General features: G+C 44.7%; 1 non-coding gene across 1 annotated transcript; it reads right to left on the bottom strand.

Annotated features, from left to right (window-relative positions):
• Nucleotides 1-8367: 8367 nt before the first annotated feature.
• Nucleotides 8368-8495, bottom strand: LOC147697899 (small nucleolar RNA SNORA63). Its single transcript, XR_015299551.1, has one exon. It is a non-coding gene; the product is annotated as a small nucleolar RNA SNORA63 (small nucleolar RNA).
• Nucleotides 8496-11476: the final 2981 nt, after the last annotated feature.

The following is an 11476-nucleotide window of genomic DNA, read 5'->3' as shown; positions in this document are numbered from 1 at the left end:
ATTATAATATTACAAATAGGATGCAAGCCGCTAAATTGTTGATGGAAATGGAGAACTTAGACATAGCCTGTGCCTTGGGGAAATATATGAAAAAAGTTAAGGTATTCCTCAGCTGCACAGAGTAAGATCTAATAAGATAGGTCCTTGACATCAAATAAATGTGAAACATTTAGTGTTTAAAATAGCGCTGTATGATTAAGAAGATGTTGTATAGATATGAATTAAGTGTTTTTTAAATTAATTGTGATAACATTTCGATTTTAAAAATGATAGTTAAGTATACGTACATTAAGATGTAATATGTTTATCGATACCGCCGTGCTATGTATTTTCTGTTGTTTTTATTTTCCCTGTTTTAGTAAGATAAGAGGCAAATTGTACTTTTATGGTTGTAACAAACCAAATAAAGTTTGTTTTGACTGACTGACTGACTAGGCAAGTCCTCCTTATACAGTCCAGCAAAGTGTTCTTCCTATACCTCAGCAGCAATATTAGGAGCTACTGCCTGCTCTGGCTCAAGTGAGCCAGTGTTCACAATTTGCCAGAACTTACGTGCGTCTTTAACCGCAAGAGCCGACATTAGATTTGCCCATCTCTCGCTCTCCCATTCGGTCTTAGCATGGGATATGAGGTTCCGATAAACTTGCCTCCTGGCTTTTACAAGGTCCCTATTATTATCCTGCTTAAGTGCTACTAGCAGCTCACTTTTCGCCTGTCTACAAGCCTTATTATACCAGGATGGTTTCCTTAGAGCCCCACTAGTACTTGTACCAAGGGAATTTAAAATTTCAGTGAGGGTAGTTATTAGTACATTGTGAAGCTCTCGCAACTTTTCATGAGAATAGTTCGCTGAGTGCTGTTCAATAAGGGCGGCTACATCCTCTAGTACTGGGATTACCTGAGTGTACAATTTAGCTAACCCGTTAGGATTTTTGGCCAGCTTATTCCATCTTACCCTGCGTCTATTACTTGACAGGGAAGACATATTATGTATGGCAAGTTGCGTTATTTCGGTGCCCTTGGCGGCACCCGGAATTTTAAAATCTAAGATTAACGGGTTATGATCACTCTCCCCCTGTCTGTGACCCTAAAGTCTAATATTCTATCCCAAGCCCTGCACTCCACAAAGATATAGTCAAGGCGTGCCCTGCTCCCCGCCTGATTAAAGGTGAAGGCAGGTGGATTATCAGACTTTGTGCGCCCATTACATGCCCTGATCGAATGGGTCATAGTCAGTGAGGTAATTTGTACAGCTAGAGGGGTCAATGCTTTTGCTAGAGGACCTGTAACTTCTGGAATTTTCCAAGCATCATCCTCCTCCTGATTTACACCATCTAGCAGCCCGTCCAGTGGCTCAAATTATTATTATTACATTTATTAAGCGCACAGCTACCCGGAGGTTTCCCGGCGCTAAAGCAAACTGAACGGTGAAAAGAGGGAGGGACATTAGTTGTTAAAAAGCCATGTTTTTATTCCTTTACGGAATTTCAGAAAGCACGATTCCGTGCGCAAGGGTTGAGGGAGAGAATTCCATAAGGATGGGGCCAACAGGGCAAACGAGCGGCCACCCATTTTGGCTCTGTTAATGCGTGGAATTTTATATTTGTTTTGTGACGAGGACCTGAGTGTACGGGGGGGAACATATTGTTGGACTAAGGCAGCAAGATAGCACGGGGCTCTATCAGTCATGATTTTATGCATGTAGCGGAGTGCTTTAAAGTGCACTCTGCTTTCAATGCGCAGCCAATGCAGGTTACGCCTGTGATGAGTGACCGATGATCTTGCGGGAAGTTGGCAAATCAGACGAACTGCCATATTTTGAACCACTTGATATTTTCTGGTTACCTCTTTGGCAGCACCTAAGAGCAGGATGTTCCCATAGTCCAGGCGTGAGATGACAAGGGCCTGGACCACGGTCCTCAAAGTGTCTGTAGGCAGCATCCAAGTGATCTTCCTCAGCCACCTGATGATGGTAGTACAGGTGGCCGCAACTTTCACAACATGATGTTTGAAAGTGAGTTGGTTATCGAAGATCACACCGAGGTTGCGCGCAGACACTGATGGAATAGGTAGAGGACCCATCTCCGGAGGCCAATGGTGAGGGCCCCAGAGAGAGGTGTCGGGTCCAAACAGAAGCAGCTCTGTTTTGTCCCCGTTGAGCTTTAGTTTGTGCTTCAACATCCAGTCCGATATATGCTTTAATCCAGTTTGAAGAGAGGAGGAAGGGAGGTTTTTGTTAGTGGAAAGTGAGTAGATGACCTGCGTGTCATCAGCGTAGGAGTAAATTGTGAGACCAGCCTGTTCGGGCAAGAACGCAAGAGGCCTTACGTACAGGTTAAAGAAGAGGGGACTGAGGATAGAGCCCTGGGGAACACCGTGAGGAGAAGGAAGGGTGGAAGATATAGAGGTAGAAGAAAAAACCTGAAACGTGCGATCAGACAAAAAATTAGCAATCCAGGCCAGGGCGGTACCACCAACACCAACTGCCTCCAAGGTGGATAATAAGATGGAATGGGAGACGGTGTCAAAAGCGGCACTCAAATCAAGCAAGATGAGTGCCACCGTCTCACCCTTATCCACTTGGCGCCTGATGGTTTCTGACACGCCAAGGAGAGTAGTTTCCGTGGAGAAACCAGCCCTGAAACCGGACTGGGATCCATGGAGAAAATTGGAGGACTCAACAAAAGAACTAAGTAAGGAATTGACATGTTTCTCCAAAATCTTGGAGAAACAGGAGAGCAAAGAAATAGGGCGAAAGTTGGAAAGATTGTTCGGATCAGCATTGGCCTTCTTTAATAGTGGAACCACCATTGCGTGCTTCCATTCATTCGGAACAGTCGCTTCTACCAATGAGGCGTTGAGGACATCCAAAATAATGTGGAGAGGAGCTGGGTCAAGGGAACCCAGAACTTGAGGAGGGAGGGGGTCAAGGGGAGAACCAGATTTGATGTCCTGAAGGTATTTTTTAAAAAGCGCCGGGGAAATAGGATCCCAGGAAAGCAATGGGGGAGAGGTAGGCAAGGAACAGGGAGGAGTAACCAGGGGCGCGACATGGGTAGGAGTAGCAGAAGTGGAATTAAAAATGGCATAAATTTTGTCTATCTTTTCCCGGAAAAAATTAGCTAGAGCATTGCACTGTGCAGTGTCTAAGCATGGGTCTTTCGGAACTGAGGAAGCACCAGAGAGCTCCTTAACAATTTTAAACAGGGCCTTGGGCCTGTTTTGAGCCGTGAGCATGGTGTTATTGGCAAAGTTAGCTCTAGCAGTGTCACATGCCGCATGGTAGGATTTAAGAGCGGATCTATAATTAGCTTTGTGCTCGGGGTTATACTTTGCACGCCAAATACGTTCAAGTTTCTTACAATTGGATTTTACCAGGCGTAAAGAGTCATTAAACCAGGGCGCCGGGGGGTGGTGAATTTGAGTTTTATTTTTTTGGGTAGGTAAGCAGGAATCCAAGGCTGTAGTTAACCATGATGTAATTATGGGTAGCTCTTTAGTCGTTATATTAGAACCTGACGGGATAGAGTTGGCCAGAGAAGAGTTAAATCTGTCAAGGTCTAGACGTTTCCAGTTCCTACTAGTTTTGTGGGTAAGGTCTGGCCTGGAAATGTCAGCTATACATATTTTAACAGAAAACTTAACTAAAAAATGATCTGACCAAAGAACAGGGGTAGAGGATTGATAGGAAATGGTCGTCAGATTGGAAATAATAGGGTCTAAAAGGTTACCGGCCTTGTGAGTAGGGTCGGAATTGTAGAGATGCAGGTCAAGAGCTTCAAGATTTTGTAGGAGACGTTGAGCAATAGCACACGAGACAGAATTAAAATGAATATTTAAATCTCCAACAATGGTAAAATTAGTAGATTGTGCTAATAAAGGAGCAATGAGTTCGGGAAGTGCAGTAGCCCAACCGCTCACTGATCCAGGTGGACGGTAAATCAGGATGCCTGTTAAGGTAAATTGGGGGGAAAGAGATAATTTAAACAGGCCCGCCTCACAGTCAGGGAAGTCGAGATCTTCCCATTTACAGGAGAGCTCTCTTTTGTAAATAACAGCAATTCCTCCACCGTCTTTAAGCGCTCGGTTTCTCCCAACATAGGTATAATCATTGGTAGTTGAAATCACCACCCACCACAAACGTGGCACCCTCTGGGATGTTGGTTAAGAAAGAGGATAGTTCTTCAATGGTTTCAGACACAGATGCAACGCTCACCGACCTAGAGTAAATGTTAACCAGTGCCAATCTGAAACCATTCAGCCACTCTAAAATCACACACTGGACGTCATCTGAGGCTGTATCAATAGTTTTGACTTTGCATCCCAAGTGAGCTGCTACCCGAATCGTTAGGCCCCCAGAAGGGCGACCTTTCCCTGCCCATTTTGCAGCAATTGAAAATGAAGCAAAACCTAAAAGATATTGGTCCTCCCGTGCCCAAGTTTCCTGGAATAAGCAGATGTCGTTTGAGTCTATGTATGACCCCCAGTCGGGGCAAGCCAGTTTATTACATAGACCCGCTATATTCCAGGAAATAATTTTAATACATGGGGGTTGGGGGTAATATTAGGGGGATGTGAAGGGGGTTCTATAGTTGAAGTACTTAACTGGTCATTAAGAGAGTGATGAGAGAGAGGATTTCCATTGTCTACCATGTCCGCCAGTGTACCCAACTCAAGTGTGATGGGTGCCAGGTCATCACTACCTCCAATACATTTAACCCGCTGCAGTCAATCTACCTCCTCAAGACAGCTATACCTATTAGGATGGGTATAGTTACTCTGCGTTGGCATATTGTGCCGTACTCGCCTATACCTTGTACCATCAATCGCAAATCCCACCCTTGTCCAACTATCATTCACCCTGGGGTGCGGATTATAATTTCTTGGGGGGTAGAAGAAGGACAATGGTAACAGTTGAATGATGGTGTTTCCGGGGTTGCCCAGCCAATTAGTTATATGGGAAACAATCTGCGAGTCCCTAAAGGTTACCAAAATACAATCACCCTTGATTTTCTTAGTTGTGTATCCCACCCAAGGAACCCGCCTTAATATTTCACTTCTAATATGTGGTGGCAGGGTCCTATGGATGTTTAACCAACTAATCACTTTATTTTTCAGGGAATCAAAAGGTTCCAAGGCAGAGTTTGAAAGCTCCATCACTCCGGTCAAAATTACAGTATGTTCTGCCGCCTCTGGAGGGAGATTAACTGTATGTGGCCGATTTAGACTAGGAACATTCTGTGCGGAGCTATCGCCAGTCCTGGGTGGCGTTTTTCCATTTGTCTGTGGGATTTTTGGAGCAGGCAACTTTGATTTCCGCACTTGAGGGACAGGCGCGGCTTGCCTGGGGGGGCATGGGGGCAGTACTGACGGTACTGACTGTTGGTACATTTAATACAATTGGTTTAGTAATGTTTGTGGTTGTGCTAGTAACTGGGTTGGAGGTGGAAGTGCTACCCCCTTTCTTTGTGGTTACACCTGAGCTACTACCCAAAGTTCTTATCTCTTCCCTCATGCCCCCGTCACAGTTTCAATTAACTTCAGTCTAGTGACAATACGATCAAGCCTCTTCAAGACAGGGTCTAAAAGCTTCTGCAAAAGATTGTAAATAAATGATAAAGACTTGTCCCCCCTCCACAAGCCCCCTCTCCGAAAACAAACATAGCAGCCTGCCCTGGCACTGGTAATTCAGAAGGCTGTATTGGAGTGACAGTTCAATTATCGATTGCGGGAGAAGAGGGTTCCGTTATAACAGGGATGTCAACAGCGACACTGGAGACTTGGTCCAGTTTCGCCCTTTTTGTGCCCTTGGGTTGTCTAGTTCTTTTTCTTTTGGGATGAGCACCTTTTCGAAGACCCCGTGCATGGGACAAATTTAGTTCGCTTCCCTCGCTCCTTATCAGGGCTGGGTCAGATGGTGTCAATGGTACAGCGTCAGAAAGTGTCCGGTGAGAATCACGTTGTAAGGTTGAGGAAGACCTTAATTGTTGTAAAACAGACTCAATTGTTTGATCAATACTATCGAGGAGAGAGAGATGAGAAACATCCAATGTCTCCATAGAGGTAGTATTTGCAGCTAGTCCTGTAGAAGACCGGCTAGTATTTTCAAGGCCATCTGCTAGCTGTCTTTCCAGGGCCGCAACTTCATTGCTTACAGCGGTATTAGCTCTAATAAGGACATTATCCAAAGTACCTGTAGCCATGGTGGACGTGGCCGTTGCTTTACTCCTTGTCTCCCTTGAAGCCATAATGCCTGGATACCGGCTTGTCTAGATCTCCGCCTAGATGGAACTTTCAGGCATACTGTATTATTGTACAGAAGATATGGGCTCAGAGGGATGGCCCCGGCGCCGTCCTGCACGCGTCCCGCGAGCGCAGTAATGGGAATAGCTAAATAGGAGGAGGCGGGGCGGGAAGAGTCTCAGGTGCGGCCGGTTGAGCGCCGCAATCAGCCCTGGGACTCGCAGTCCCGCACGAACCAAAGTCCCCCAAGTGATCCACATTGCTTTCAGGGTCCTGTGTCCGCTATTCAGCACCAGCAACAGCAAGGGAACAGCCCAGAGCGCCTCACGCCTTTCACTACGACTTCGAGCGGCACCCGCAAGGATGTTTGGACCCCCATGCCAAGTTGCATTTTATGTTTTAGCATTTTGTGCCCGCCCCTCAAATACACGGTGTTAGAGCCCTTTAGTTGCAATCTCCCATTCCCATTTGAATGAGTCCTAATAACACTTATCTAATGTCACCTTAATGAACAGCTGGCCGTGCTCAAAAGATGTTTTTATGGTTGCTTATGTTGGAAACGAATCAGGGCTTGTTGGCTGGCACAGTCTCTATCCTGGCTTTTATTTGAAATGTATTTGATTCCTATCAACGGCACATCATGTCATGGTTTGGTTCATATGAGGCTTGCAAAGGAAGAGTTATGGGTCAGAAAGCAGGAGGGCCTCACATTAGTTCCTAATAAATGCAAGAGTAATCTATAAGAGATCTTATTTCACCCAAGAAGTAAAAAAAAGATGCATCAAATTGCATATTCTCTTCGAGGCAGTCAGTTCAACTGAGAAAACACTAGCCTAAGTTCTATGTGACAAGACAGGCAAATAGGTTCTTATTTGGCTGTAGAAAGGCTTGATAGTTACTCAGTAGCTCTCAAGAAAAACAAGCATTTGCAATGCAATAGGTCTCGTATTTACGCGAGTTTGAGCTGTTGACATTGCAAATAACAATGCCTTTTATTTTTGTTTTTGTTTTTAAAACATAAATAAAATGCTTTGTCATTTACAATGCCAATAGCTTAAACTCGCATAAATGTGTGACCTATTGCATTGCAAATGCTTATTAAATCTGAGCTGCAGAATCAAAGGACAATGGAAAGTATTTCATGACTATATTAACTTCTGAAATGTTGAGCAGTATACAATTTCTGAAGAAAATGGAAAGAGCAATAATAAAAGCGAAGCGTTCCATAAACACCTGTAAAACACTGTTTCAGTTGATTTTTTTGACGCGAAAATGAGTAACCACTGAAAAGCACTGTTTTTTTAAAGTATGAAAATCACTGGAAAACACCGAAAAAACACCACCAGAATTGACCAAAAATAGAAACTGAAAACAGGAAAGCCTAAGTGTAGGTTAAACGAAAGAGAACCACACAGCGTAGTTTTGAAAATAATGTTATTTCTTATACACACTCACCAAAGCATTGGTATATCTCCTGTCCGGAGATATAAACACAATTCACATAATATTTCAATACGAAAACAGATAAGTACCACAAATGCACAGTGTTCGACGAGGGGGGACCAAACCATATATTAATAAAGTGGAATGTGAACTGCGACCAAAGTCGAGACTAGACCCAGAAGGCTTAGAAGAGCTGGGGACCCAAGGAACTACACAAGGTAAGTACCTAGGAACCCCACAGAGGCTGTGTGCGGAGTAAATACTCAATACAAGTCAACAGGGAAGTTGTGGTTGCAGTTTTTAAGACGAAGGACCCTTCCCAGAAAAACCTGAAGAAACCCTGTGGAAGGTGGGAGTTTGGAGAATCAACCCAGCCGTGGATACCCCGGGAACCAGATACCTATACCAGGGAAGTCGGGTGCATAGGTGCGAAGTGACATCGGAAACCACCGTAGACCACAATGGAGGACTTCAGAAAAAATGCAGCTGGCGAAGAAAGTGAAAAAGAAGAGGAAAAGAGGTACCTGAAAGCAGAGGGAACAGAGTCTATGCCTCTCAGGAGTGACTAGGAGGCACGGAAGACTAATGCCCACTGATTTTGGAAGATGCAGGAGAGTTGACGGTAACCTTGTGTACAGCCAGTCTCAAAGTTGTGGGCTCAATACTGAGAAAGTAGTCGCCATGTATGAGACCAAGCGTCCCTGTCTGCTGTGGAGACAGAACAGACAGGGATAGTATGATTCAATTTAATGTTTTGCAGGGGGAACGACATTGTAGCACTTGGAGCTACATTGTAACTTCTCCTGCACCTCAAATGGTAGAAATTACAATGTTAAATTAGGTCAATGTACTGGGGCAGACCCAGGGACAAGAGAAATCGAACAAAGGCACTGGGGTATTCTGTAAGTGACAAGTGAAGTGAGCTACGGCCATTCTTACCAAAGAAGCCTGCAAACGTCTGAAACACTGCCCGTCCTAGAAGAAAACAAGACCATTATTATCAAAACAGCCAAGTGTTCATGGTACACAGATTTTACACAAGTGTTGCACCAGCTGAGCAGCAGATCTTTCTCACATCTGGTTCCCAAAATTTGTAACAGCATGGACCCAGATCTACGTTTAATTAAAAACAGTCATTTAAAAGAAAAAACTCAAAACGTGGCTGTTCCCTTAGCTCTCACGCACAATAGCTGCCCTCACCTGTGTTTGCGCTGGGATGCCTGCGGGTAGCCATGCGCTCTATAAATCCCCAGAACGCAACCAGTACACCAATGCTCTTTCATAAGAAAAGAAAAGCAAAACAAAAACAGAAACAAAAACGCACGTACATAGTGCGCTTCGAAGCAAGTTCAGTTATTTTCTTATTCAGCTATAGTGCCCTGTCAGACACAGATCCAAACCCCCAGGTTTAGCAGTCGAATTAACAGAAACTACACGTGTGCCAATATGCAATCCACATTTGTTGTACTGAAGAAAGCAACCGTGTTTGAGACCAAGCGTCCCTGCCTGCCGTTGCATCAGAACAGGCAGGGATATTAGGAATCAATTGCTTTGTGCAGGGCGAACGACAATACAGCACGTCAAGCTGGGCTGTAACTTATCTTGCATGGGCCATGCGTTGCTCGGTAGAGATACCCAGAGAGCAGATACTTGGCAAGGTAAATATTGAATACAAATGTAACCCCCAAGAGTCACCCGCAGCATTTACCCTTTGGCATACAAGGAACATGATTAAGAACCAGCATACCAGAGCAATGGATACATTTTCTATAGGCTTGCAAGAGGTGAATTAAGCGTCCGCAAGTTGCTCAGCACCTCTTTTACTGTATTACTAACTACCTTCAGTAGACTATCCAGATGAAACAAATACTTACCGGTTGGCATGCATGACCACTGCACACCTCGTCACTGCAAGACACGTCTCACAAAGTGCACCCTTCAGAGGAAAAGACAGACATTCATTAGCACAAACCGGCAGAGACTACAACATATGCAAATATGTCAAAGATACAGGGCGTAATTGGGCACAAGGTGGACGACCAAGTAAACAAGAGACTCTGTGCTGATGAGTAGTCCTGCAGTTCCCACAAGCAGGCATCCACTTCTGTCAGCACAGCTGATTTTAGCAAAAAGACAGAAGTGGATGCCTGCTTGTGCCTCGGGGGAACTGACAGCAAGCTTGCTGCCCAGCCCGAGCGTGCCTCAGCAGCAACGGAGGGGACATGCGCGAAGTCCTTGCGGGAGCGTGTGACCTTATGGTGCCACCAGATGGCGCTGCGCGCTCCCGCAAGGAAATCTCTAGACGTGCATGCCTTTACATTGCAAGCAATGCAACACGTGCACTTCTTTGCTGAAAAAGCGGAGCCGATGGCATTAGGTCTCTCCTATGCGCGTGCTGGGTAGGCGAGACCTAATAAATTACACCACTTTCAGAAAACCAATATTGTCCCATCAAATTTAAAATTTTTGAATTTGCCTACTGTGAGTGGGTTCTTCAGCCTTACAGATGATTGTCACCTAGAGGTAGTTCCATCCAGAGAGTGTTCTGTAAAAGCATTCTCACTAACTCCCTCACTGCCTATAGGACTGTAATGTACCTTGACTGTTGAATAAAACCTGTATGTAAGAACCTTTAGTTGCAGAATGCCTTTGCAAAACGGAGAATGGAAGAATTGTTGAAGGATCGTGTAACACCGTCAATGTGACAATGTGACAGTGCCATTGTATGGCAATTCATCTCAACCTCTCTCTGATAGGACATTAGCAGTAGAGTAATGTAAATTGATGCCGCATCTCCCCCGCAGAATGTGGTACGGAGTACCCAATTCACCAGTATCTCACAAAAGACATCTTTGGTATACATGCGCTTATTACATTTTTTATAACATAAAACATTTCATGGGCTTTGGACTAAATGTGGCCACCTGAAGGGTTGGGTGCCCCCCTCTGGTGCAGGGGCTGCAGGTGCCTCTGTTACACCCCAGGGCACAAGTCTTTGTAGGAGAGGCCTCTAAATATCTTACTTGCACAGTTACTTAGTGCCAGAGACTGCAGGTATGTTTTTCATCATCAGTGAGCAGAAAGGAGAGAGGCAGAAACTGGAGAAAGAGAAATGTGGAGAAACAGTGACAAAGGAAAATGATAAGGGACGATTGTAGCACCCTACCCAGCCCATGCACATGAAAACAATTGCATCACACATAGAGTTTGGTATTACACATCTTTATTCCTCAATGTGTAACAGTTAACTAAACATTTTACGTCATGAATTCTATCACCCACATCACAAACTTACATCACTTTTCTACGGAGGCCATCAGAAACCAAAAGGGTCCGTCATCTCTAACTCACAAGACACTACACCTCCCTCTTTGTTAAATAAAAAAGTATAAATAATATATTTATATACATCACAACTCTTCAATAAGTCACTTTGGTGCTCGAATCAATCGCCCAGATCTGGTCATATCTGTGAAGATACTGGAGAATTGTCCATGACTGCCACTGGCGATAGAGACACTGGTACAGGAGTTGGGCTCTCAGGACTCAAAGGTCGATAAGTCCCACTTCTGACATCTGGAGGTAGCGAATGTCAGATGCTTGTAAAGCAAAGAATCTCGCCTAATGGACTTCCTAGGATGGTCAGCAGTCACTCTGTGCCCTTTACTAGTCACAACCCTCAGTGTGTCAGCATCAAAAACAGCATCAGACTTGTGTTTCCGTTTCTGCCTGACAATGACTTGGTCTCCTCTTTTTAATACAGCGCTGGGAGCACAGCAGTATCTATCCA

Source organism: Lissotriton vulgaris, chromosome 8 (genome assembly GCF_964263255.1).
Source record: "Lissotriton vulgaris chromosome 8, aLisVul1.2, whole genome shotgun sequence".
Lineage (NCBI taxonomy): Eukaryota > Metazoa > Chordata > Amphibia > Caudata > Salamandridae > Lissotriton > Lissotriton vulgaris.
This window is presented reverse-complemented; position numbering and strand designations above follow the sequence as displayed.